The sequence below is a fragment of the Trichosurus vulpecula genome, chromosome 2 (assembly GCF_011100635.1).
Source record: "Trichosurus vulpecula isolate mTriVul1 chromosome 2, mTriVul1.pri, whole genome shotgun sequence".
NCBI classification, from domain to species: Eukaryota; Metazoa; Chordata; class Mammalia; order Diprotodontia; family Phalangeridae; genus Trichosurus; species Trichosurus vulpecula.
In genome coordinates this window covers 9,075,901-9,086,421 of record NC_050574.1, presented here as the reverse complement: position 1 = coordinate 9,086,421, position 10,521 = coordinate 9,075,901, and the positions used below count along the sequence as shown (strand labels likewise).

At 41.6% G+C, this 10,521-nt stretch overlaps 1 protein-coding gene across 1 annotated transcript in view; it reads right to left on the bottom strand.

The window, feature by feature from the left end:
• The window catches only part of WDR87 (WD repeat domain 87), a 37,274-nt gene that overhangs the window by 17,801 nt on the left and 8,952 nt on the right, over window positions 1-10,521 (bottom strand). The gene's annotated exons all lie outside the window — the stretch shown is intronic.

Here is a 10,521-nt window from a genome sequence, read left to right as displayed (position 1 = left end):
GCTAAAGGGGGCAGTAGCCCATCTCCAAGGATCTCTGGAGATGGGAGGAAGCTCAGGGATATCTCATCCAAACCTAACCCACTTCTCACCCCTTTGGAATCTCCCGCTTCCTCCTCTAGATTGAACATCCTGGATAAGTGGTTATCCAGAACATTCTCAAAGACTTCCAAGGACTGGGAAGGCCCACCGCCCCCTCCCAAGGCAGACCATTTGCCTTGGGTACAGCATCATCCTCTGTGGTGGAACAGGTAAAGCTAAATCTTTCCTCCTCCATGTGGCCATTCCTGAACACAGTCCTCACATGGCATGTCTTCTCACGTTCTTTAAGGGATCCTCTTGTGACACGGACTCAAGGCCCTTCACCATGCTGATTGCCCTCCTCTGAAAATGTGCCAACTTATTCCTTTCTTAAATCACGTTGCCCAGAATGGGACACACTACTCCAGAGGAGAGCTGCTGAACACAGTGAAGAGACATTCTCACCTCCCTGTTCTTGGAAGCTATGTCTCTCAATAAAGACCCAGATCACATTAGCTTTCTTGGCTGGCACACTTGCCACTGACTTAGATCAAGCCTGCAGTCCACCAAAGACCCCAGAGCTTTTTCAGAGAAACTGCTGACTAACAATATCTGCCCATATTACACTTGTAAAGTTGGGTTTGGGGTACTTATGTATAAACTTTTACATTTATTGAATGAATTTCATCTTTTTAGATTGAGTAAGCAGTGGCTTAACAGCTTGACAGCCACACCCTCTTTCTCTTTTCTTATTAACTTCTTATTTGTTTTATTAAATTGTATGATTTTCCAACTTACCTTACTCGCTTGTTTTATTTACATTAATTGTTTTGCTGACCTTTTCTACTTCTCTTGCCTGGTCAACTTCTGCTTTCCCCTCCTGGCGCTGTTCCTGATGTTCTCTGGACTTCAAAACTGTACCTCTCAACTAGGTACTTTTATTTCCCACCCAGACTCCCCCAGTGTTTTTCAGCTTCCTTCGAATATGGTTTTCCCCATTGGACTGCAAGTTCCTTGAGGGGTGGGACTGCTTTTCTTTTGCATTCCTAGATCTTAGTACAGTGTCTGGCATATAACTAGTATTTAATTTGCCCTTCCTTCCATCCTTCCCTCCCTCCCTCTCTTCCTTTTCTTCCCTCCCTCCCTCCCTCTCTTCCTTCTTTCCTTCCTCCCCCCTCCTTCCCTCCTTCCCTCTTCCTTCTTTACTTCCTCCCCCTCCTTCTCTCCCTCCCTCCCTCTCTTCCTTCTTTCCTTCATTTCCCCCTCCTTCTCTCTCTTCCTTCCTTCTGCAAATCTTAATTCTATGGAGCTCAGCAGGTGGTGTAAGTCAGTCCATCAATTAATATTTATTAATAGCCTACTATATTTCAGGTACCATGCTAAATGCTGAGAATACAAAAAGAGGTAAAAAAAATAGTCCCTGCCCTGGAGAAGCTCACAATCTAATGACTGTGCTGATAATGTGACAGTAACAGAAGAAAGGAAGCTGAGTGGTGAGGCCTGGGATCCTGGTCTCCTTATTTCAAAGTACTTGCTATGGGAGTGGGGGTGGGGAGAGGAGGCAGACTCCAGAGAATTTGTACTGAGTTCCTGTACTTCCATTCTGGAGTTGATGTTACTACTATGTATGAGATGGAGCAAAAATCCTAGATTAGAGATGGAAGTGACCTTGGAGATTATCTCATCTTGTCCTTCACCCTGTACCATACCAGAGCTTTCCGAGAACAGTAGAGTTGGGAAGGGCCTCAGAGGCAGTGTGTTAAGCAGAACTGAGAAGGGAAGCATGATTTTGAACCCCAGCTGTTTCATACTAGGTGCAAGTTATTTGAGCCTCCTCAATTTTCTCAGTTTCGAAAGCATAATCAGATTGTGCAAGGAGAACTATGTACAGACATGGAAGAGATAGGAGGAGTGGACAGTCCTTGAGCTTTACTTTCATCTAAACTGGCCACAGGAGGGCAGAACACACACACACACACACACACACACACACACACACACCCCATAGAGTTTGGTGTAGAAATAAATTAAATTCAACTGGAATACATATAGCACAGGAAGGAAGGAAAGGGAAAAATATAAGAGGAAGGGTAGATTCAGGGATAAATTAATCAAAAGCAAAACAAAGCTCAAGTTTAGAAAGGGGATTGTGACTAGCAGCTGCTGTGGGGGTGTAAAACCAACAACAACCAGCTCACAGAACGCTGCAAGCCCAGGTTCTTTTGATCTGCTTTGCTAAGGAAAGCAATGTTAAGGGGTTAACAAGCTTACTTTAATCCAGCATACAGACATCATTCACTCAGTTCAGGGGAAAAAACCAGCACCCTGAACTTCAAAGCAAATACAAACAAATTACAAACAGACCAAATACAACTCATAGTTACTAAGAAAACCATCAACATCTTAGTTCAGCCAGAAGGCCCTTACAGTAGCGCCTCCAGGAGTGAGAGCCTTAAGCAAATAGCTCTGTTTTCCCTTTTTATACAATTTCAGACATCATCAACCTTCCTCTGAGCCACCAGAACTTAGGCTCCTATGATTGGCTCTGGTGTTAGCACCTAATAGATAGGGGTTTGGGCCTTGGGCTTAGCACCTAGTAAGACTCAATCAAAGACATTGAATTAATCAAAGGAAACAAAGGTCAAACTCTTCAAGGATCCCCAATACACAAGGGACGCCTTGTTATGGGGAACACATTGCCTCTCTCTGCTCCCCTTTCAGGACGATGATCATGGTGAGCTGCAGCTATAGGCACTACTGGTACCCCTTTTTATTTCTAAGGCTTACAGGTAAAGAGACAGGGACATTTCCCCTACAGCCAGGGATCTGCCCCAGGTCATCTTAAAGCATGGTCTTCAAGACCCCAAAAAAGCATGGCACTGGCCTCCATTACATTCCAGAGGGCCAAGCAAAGGTCTAATTTGTGCAGAAGATTTCTAATAATCCTCTCTGAGCTGTCTGTCATTTTCTGTCTGTGTCTGTTTTGTGTTTGTCTTTCTGTGTGAAGTGTGTAATCTGACACCCTGTAATGTCCACTATCTCTATCTTTCTCTCCCTCCCTGACTCCAGTCTCTTCGGAGGAGTGTGTGGGTGAGAGAGAGAGAAGAAGAGAGAAAAATATTTGTTGTTTAGGTTATATGATGGAAAAAGGCAAATTGAAAACTGTAAGAGAAGTGTCAGGTCAGAACTAGAAAGAAATAAGATATGTGCAGTTTTAAAGGGGCTTTAATCAAAGTCCACCAGAAGAGAAAGTGAAAGGCAAGAAAGTTTAAGCATGTAGGAAAGAGAGGAGAATGTGTATAAAGTTTAAGGAAGGTATAATCTATTTGCACAAACAGTGTGAACAGAGGTTTTGAGAGTAAAAGGTTTGGAAGCTTTGGGGAAGTTGTTGGGAAAAAAAACTATTCTCTTCCTTTGTCCCTCCATTCCAATTCTGGCCAATTTGGAATGTGAAGAGAGATAAGAAAGAAAGCAGGAATCTTTTCCCCTCAGATTTAAGTGAAATGTGTTACTCCTAATTTGATGTTTAAGATAAGCACAATTTATTATACTATTTGGCACTAAGGCAAATTGGGAAAATGCATAGATCTGAAAAAGTGACACTTTGAGTTTCCCAGTATGGGGAAGAAGGGACAAAGCATCACTGGATCTTTTCCAGGGTCCCACTCACCTTTGACTGGCAAGTTCAAAGTTCTCACTTTCAAAAAAAAGTTTTTAAGGAGTGAACACAGAAGTGAAGTTTACTTTAGTAAAAGTTAGAACCATTAAGATCTTTCACCCTGCCATCCTGTCTCTGACTGAGCCAGGGCTGCAATAAAAGTTAGAGCGGCTAAAAACTCCTCCCCAGATTAGATAAGGGAAGAAAATGAAGAATGGTAGGGAATTTGAGTTATCCTCCCCCACTTGGAGAAAAGAAAAAGGGAGGAGGCATAGCAGCTATATCGGGGACCCCACTGGCAACAGCCCTGGACCCCTGTGCACCCTGAAGCCCATCCCTCTAGGCAAGAAGAGGAACCTCTCTTCTCAAGCTCCCAAGTCCTTGCTCTGACACCACAGGAACCTGGAGCCTTTGCTCCAAGCTCCCCAAAGCCGAGCAACCCCTATCAGGAGGCTCAAAGCTTCCTCAGGGCCCCTCCTCCTTATCCACCAAATCCTCCTCCTCAATGACTCCTCAGACCTTTAATTCACATCCTGGACTCTACAGCTTCCCATCACTCCCCAGTCCTTAGTCTCCCTCTCTCCCCCTTCCCAAATCCCTAACTCGACCACCCCCGAGTGCACAACAAGGCTCTGCAACTGTGGGGAAGAAAAGCCTCTATGCTTGGTAAGCCCAGTCATCTATCAATAATTTTTATATGTAATGATTTGGAAATGCAATTAATGTTGACTGAAGGTTACTGCTTGTGTTATTGTTGTATTTCAAAACTATAGTAAAATTCTCCTATATTGTAAAACTTGAGTGACCATTGTGAGCCAGAAATGGTGTTAGACAAAGCAATTTTTAATCTGAATTTTGTTAAAACTAAAAGATGGAAAAATTGTGTAAAACCAGTTAGGTTACTTTATCAGCCTTGCTAACCCTGTCTTATAATGTTTTATAACTGCCATTTAGAAAACCAGGTATTTCTACCTTTACCTGTAGTTAAAGAGAAGGTTACAGCTAAAAACAATTTGGCTAGCACTTAAGAAACTTGTAAGGTTGTTAACTAAATTATTTGAGGTTATTGTTTTAATGCTAAAACCTAAAATTGTTAATTGATTACTCTATGTGGAAAGAAGGGATTGGTGTAAAGCCTTATTGGGTTGGTTCTGCCCATTGAGAAGAGTCCTCCTGTAGGCATAGAGGTCATCAGGCAAGGGCACCAGTATCAATCCCTTCCTGGGATCCATTTTAATTCTCCTTATTCTGCAAATTGCCAAGGCCCCTGGAAACCATCTTTATGGGCTAGTTCATCAGCCCCAGAAAAAGAACTTATTTGATTTATATAGGTCCTAAACAATGAACTTAGCTTGCTGAGAAGTTGCAAGTTTATGTACAATAGGTAGAAAGGATTCTAATGATTGGCTTTTACACCAGGACCAAGTTTAAATGTGAGAGGGAAAGATGTTAAATGGAATCCCTTATGTATGTGAGTCCTGGTAAATCTTTATTGCTTATTGCAACTCCATGAGAGTAGAAGCAAGTGTATCTGGCTCTAAGCTGTGATTAGTGAAACTTGCTGTTTAAGGCAAAAGGCACTTGGGACCATAACTAATTTTGTTTTGAGTTTGAATTTGGGTGTAGTTGTCTGCATTAAATCAGTATCTGAGAGAAATGCCACAAGCTACTTAGAAGGAATGTGATCCTGTACTGTTAACAGGTGGAGGTCTGCATTTGGGAAAAAGCTGAGGGGATAATCTTGGCCTCAATCTAGGATGGGATCCTCTTAGCTCAGTTTCCTCACTGAGTTCCTTTGGAAAGGAATGTTTCCCACCTGACTATTCCTGAATTTAGCTATGAGGTAGAACAGATACTGCATGATTGGAGAACTGTAACTATAGTTTAAACAAAGCCAAGGATATTTTGTCCTGTAATATTTGGTATGTCACATGTCCCTACTTTTTTTCCTTCTATAGCAGATTTCTGTGATCAGAGCAAGTAGTCAGTAAAAGATAAGAGCTCTTTTATGTTATCTTACTGGGCAATCTAATACTATTTTTACCTAGAACTAGAACATGTGCAGAAATTTATGCAAACTGCTTAAGACTCACCTTAAGATGTTCCCTTTGTTTAAAAGGATTCTGAAAGCAGCAGTATTTTTCCTGTGATTGGTCTCTTACTGTTACCAATGTGAGATTCTATCATAACACCTTTTTGACTAAGAAACTTAGTGATATCTAGGAATTCTGCAATAATTTGGAATTTTGTTTATTATAATACTTTGGGAACCTATGTTACTTAAGAACATTTTACACCAACTAAGTTTTGATGAATCTCAATTTTAAAGGCTTACTTTTTGCTTTAAGGTGAAAAATAAAGCTATCATTTAAAAAGTTTCCAACTAATTTTCTTCAGAAAAGTTTAGTGATTATTTCTTAACATCAGGATAAATCTTAAAACTTTTTAAAAGGGGAAACACTTTTAGAAGAAATGTTCAAAATAATATTTTTGTGATTTAGAAGGCCTACTAAACTTTCATTTGCAATATAATTAATTGCTAAATTAATGTAATGAGTTGTAAAGCAGGCTAGATCTTGCTGTTTTGATCTGAATATGTAGTCATTCTATGGCCCAAGCAATAGTTAAATTAATGTTTGAACTTATTATATGTAAAAGATTCAATTTCTGAGTTATCTCTTTCTTCCAGAGTGAATATAATCAGAAAGGATAAACAAGCTTGTGAAACAACAATGTATATCTATTTAGTTGTAAGGTTCAAGTCAGGAACCTCTTTTGTTTAAGGCAGTACAGTTATGTTAGAGAAGAGTAATAACTTTAGCTATCTTGTCTATGGTGGAAATATAAAGAAAAGTGAAATAGTCGGGTTAAGAAACGAAAATTATGTAACTTGATTTGGAAGTTGATAGTTTGATAAAATTTCTACTAGCCTATACTCACCCCACCTCTTGTCATTTTCCTCTCACTCCTTTTTGGTCCTTGTTTGTTTAATCTCCTTGTCTGATTTATCTCTTCTAGGTTCAGTGCACTCCACTTGCAGATGACAGCTCAAGCTGGATACCAACCTCTGTCCAAGGCCACAATCTATCACTCCCTGGACCTGGTGTCGACCAAGTTCCAGATGTTGGCTTCAGATCCAGCTCCTTGAATGAGGTCCCCTGGGAGACAGGGACAGCTCTACGTCCTCTCTCAGCATGAAGCAGTTCCAGAGGCTGAGACCTTTGTCCCTTGCCCCAAATGATTTTGGGTCCCATCTATTTAAGGGGGGAATGATGGAGTACTTGGATGCTTGTGCCTGGACTCCAATTCCAAAGTCATGTCCAGTTCTAAAATCACATCTCTCCTTAGCTTCAAAGCATTGGCCCTAGCAGTTTCTCTCCAGTTCAAGGGCAGCATGCCTTAGCAAAACACTTATCTCTCCTCCTGATACTACAGCTAGCTGCACATACAGAATTTATTGGTCTGCCTCCTTGTGTATTGCTAATTAGCTATGCACTGGGACATAACAATGTTTACTACTTACTGACCTTCCTGATATGTATCCTAGACATAGTCAAATGTATACTCCCTTACATTCATCTTGTCTAACAAGATATTTGATGGAAGCCACCTGGATATTTCCAGTCAGCCCTGACCATTAGTTGAATTAGTAATGTTTCACAGTCAAAACCACACCTCCAGGTAGCCCCTCTTTGGGCTATTTCCCAGTGAAGTCTGGTAAGATACCTGCGCAGTAGATACAAAAATTGCATGTTCCTTTAAGAACTGACCACCCCTTAACCACTCCCTAATCCCATCCCCAAACACCTAATTGACATGTTTCACCCCCAAATCTCATATATAAACTTTCCTGTGCCCATGTAAGGCTGCAGGTTCCCTAAGAATTCTTGCCCACTGTAAAGCATAATAAATCGTTGCCACCTTGACTTAAAGAATACTTGAGATCATGAACTCACTCCAGACAGCCCTGACCCTCTCCAGTACTCGGGTCCTTGAGGGGCACTGCCTCTCAACGACCCATCTGGGAACTCCAGTCTTGGAGTTCCTGGACCTCGGCTCCCTCAACCCTCAGCACCTACAGTGAGCTATCTCTCTGGCCTAATATAATGTGGTATTAATGTGATTAAAGATTTTCCCTGCCCATTCAATAGGGCCTTTACTTACATCCTTTACTTTCTAGGTGCAAGACCCCAGGCCCATACCCTTTTGCTAATTAGGTCCACCCTTTTGCTGATTAGGTCCATGAGAGGTGTGAAGCCTTCAGGGCCCTAAGGAGAGGTGCTAAGACCAGAGTTATTTGTATGTGCACTGAGTTCTAGCCAATCAGATGTGCATGAATTCAGCCAATCAGAGATCTAAGTTCTAGCCAATCAGATGCCAGCTATAACTGTATATAAAGAAAGCCCAGAGTGTGAGAGCAGAAGAATTGAGAAGCAGAATTGAGAAGCAGAATTGAGAGCAATGGAATTGAGAAGCAGACATAAGGAAGACATTGAGGCAGCAGACACTGAGAGAGAGCCAGTGTCGAGAGAGACTGCAGAGCAGAAAGTGCAGACAAGGGAGTTGCAGAGATCAAAGAGGTGAGAATCTACAGCATCAAGAGACTGGAGAACTGAGAATCCAGAGAATCCAGGAGACTGCAAGGACTCTGAGAACTGCAAGGGCTTTCAGAACTTTGGGAGAGGACACAGGCAAACAGACAGTTAGGATTTGTGAGTGATTGTTTACAGGAAGGCCCTAGCAGGGCAGAAGGTTACAGGATGACTTGGTTCCTTGCTATAATACTGTATTATAATTTCCTTGTTGCTACATTGAGGTGGGCTTACTGGTTTTGGAATATAATTGCTGCTTTATTGAATTGGGGTTATTGGTCTTGGGATTTGGTCCTCCGGTATCTAAATAAATGTTATACTTCCTCTGCCTTCTACCTAGAGAGTTTTTCACACTTTGCAATTCCAAACCATACAGACGTGTTCATGGTCATCCTTGAGGTCATGAATCTTGCCTTACTGATACACTTTACCACTACACAGACCTGCACTCTAGAGTTTGGAAAAATAGATTTTAATGGGTTCAGAGGAAGGTTAGGTGGGAAACCAGGACCTAAAACTGTGGAGGCAGTTAGCCCAGGAGAGATGGGAGATCAATTCTGACAAGAAAGAAAAGGAGCAGTCATTTAAAAAGACTAGTGTGTATACACACTGACATTGTCACTGACCAGCTTGGATTGTGGCAGCTAGGGCAAGGAAAAAGAGGGTGGGGGCCAAAGTAAAGCCTGGTGCTGGGAGACCAGTCAGGCAGTAGTTAGACTAGTCAAGATGAGCCTGGTGAGGAAAGCTGAGGACAGGGGGCTTTGGGGCTCCATTGGGAAAAAGGAGAATCAAAGAAAGTCAGAGGAGCACATCTCAAGATGGTCGATGGGATTGTGATGATAGCTTGATGCTTTTGTGTGCACCTCTTTTCTCTGCCAAGGACAGAATGAAAAATGGGAGACAAAACTGAGCCCCAAGATAAGGAGAAAGACAGTGAATGAGCACCTCATTGCCCTGGATGAATTCCAGTCACCAGACCCAGATGAAGCCTCTCCCTGAAAGGTCTTGAAGTCTTGGCAGATAGGGTTGTTTAAGGCCTGCCCTTTTGACTGAACTCATGACTCTCCTGAGCCTGCCTTCCAAGTTGCTCATAGCTGGACCAGCTCTGTCAAAACCCTTAATTATCACATGTTTATCCATCTTAAAGATAAGATAGAGAACAACAGACTAGGATCCCATAGGTTTTGATTTCTGCCCAAAAAACAATCTCCTACTTCCTCATTTCACCTGCCACTTCCATTTTGATGGTAACACGATATCCCTGGAAGTTCTTGCCAACATGGCTATTTCCAAACTCTGCTCTCCAATGGGATGTCCCACCTTCCAGTGACTGCAGGGTTATTTACCAAACCAACAGGTGTCCTATACATTAGAATCCTTAAAAATCATAACCCTTGAGAAGAGCATGCTGTCTTCTGAATAGAGTTCTCTACCCTGGGAGAGTTCTACTTCATAAATAATCACATCATCCAGATCAAAGAAGATCTAACCTTATATTACCTATGTATCACACGTGAGGTATCATTCCCAAATTTTAACATCACTTTTATATAATGTTCTCCAAAATGATAACCCAAGAAACTTGTAAACATGGCACTAATGTGATATAATCTTAGGAACAAAAATGTAAAAAGGGAAAACTTACTGCCGATCTAATAACATTAATCCAGTTGTATGCATCTCCAAGTCATCTTGGAGAACCCACTCCATACACTTCCCTCCTAATTTGGCATTCTGGGTAAATGACAATTTTTTGGCAGGGAGCTGGTACCACAGACAGAGTGCTAGACTTGGAGTTAAGAAGTTCTGTGTGTGGGCAAGTCAATTAACCTCTCAGCCTCAACTCTAACCGTAGCACCTTTTCCCTGGGTTGTTGTGAAGATCGAAATAAATGCAGAGTACTTTGCCAACTTGAAAGCCCTATGTAAATATTAGTTGTATTTGTTGTTGTTGCTGTTCCATACTGAGCACATTCTAGAATCTGAAGGTCACACAAGGTACGGCATCCTCTGGCATACAAGGTGTGACTGATAATTACCATCCGGAGCACAGATTGACTATTTAATAAATAATGGCCACAAATTTATCCAAGCCAATAGGTATCCAAAATTTTAATTGCTCAATTTTAAAGGTTGCTCCATGATTCCAACTACTTTTCCAAATCCACAAAACATAAATCCTGAAAAGAAAATAGAAGAAAATTGGAGGTAACCCCTAGAAAAAATAAATAACCTAGGAAACAGGTCAGGGAGA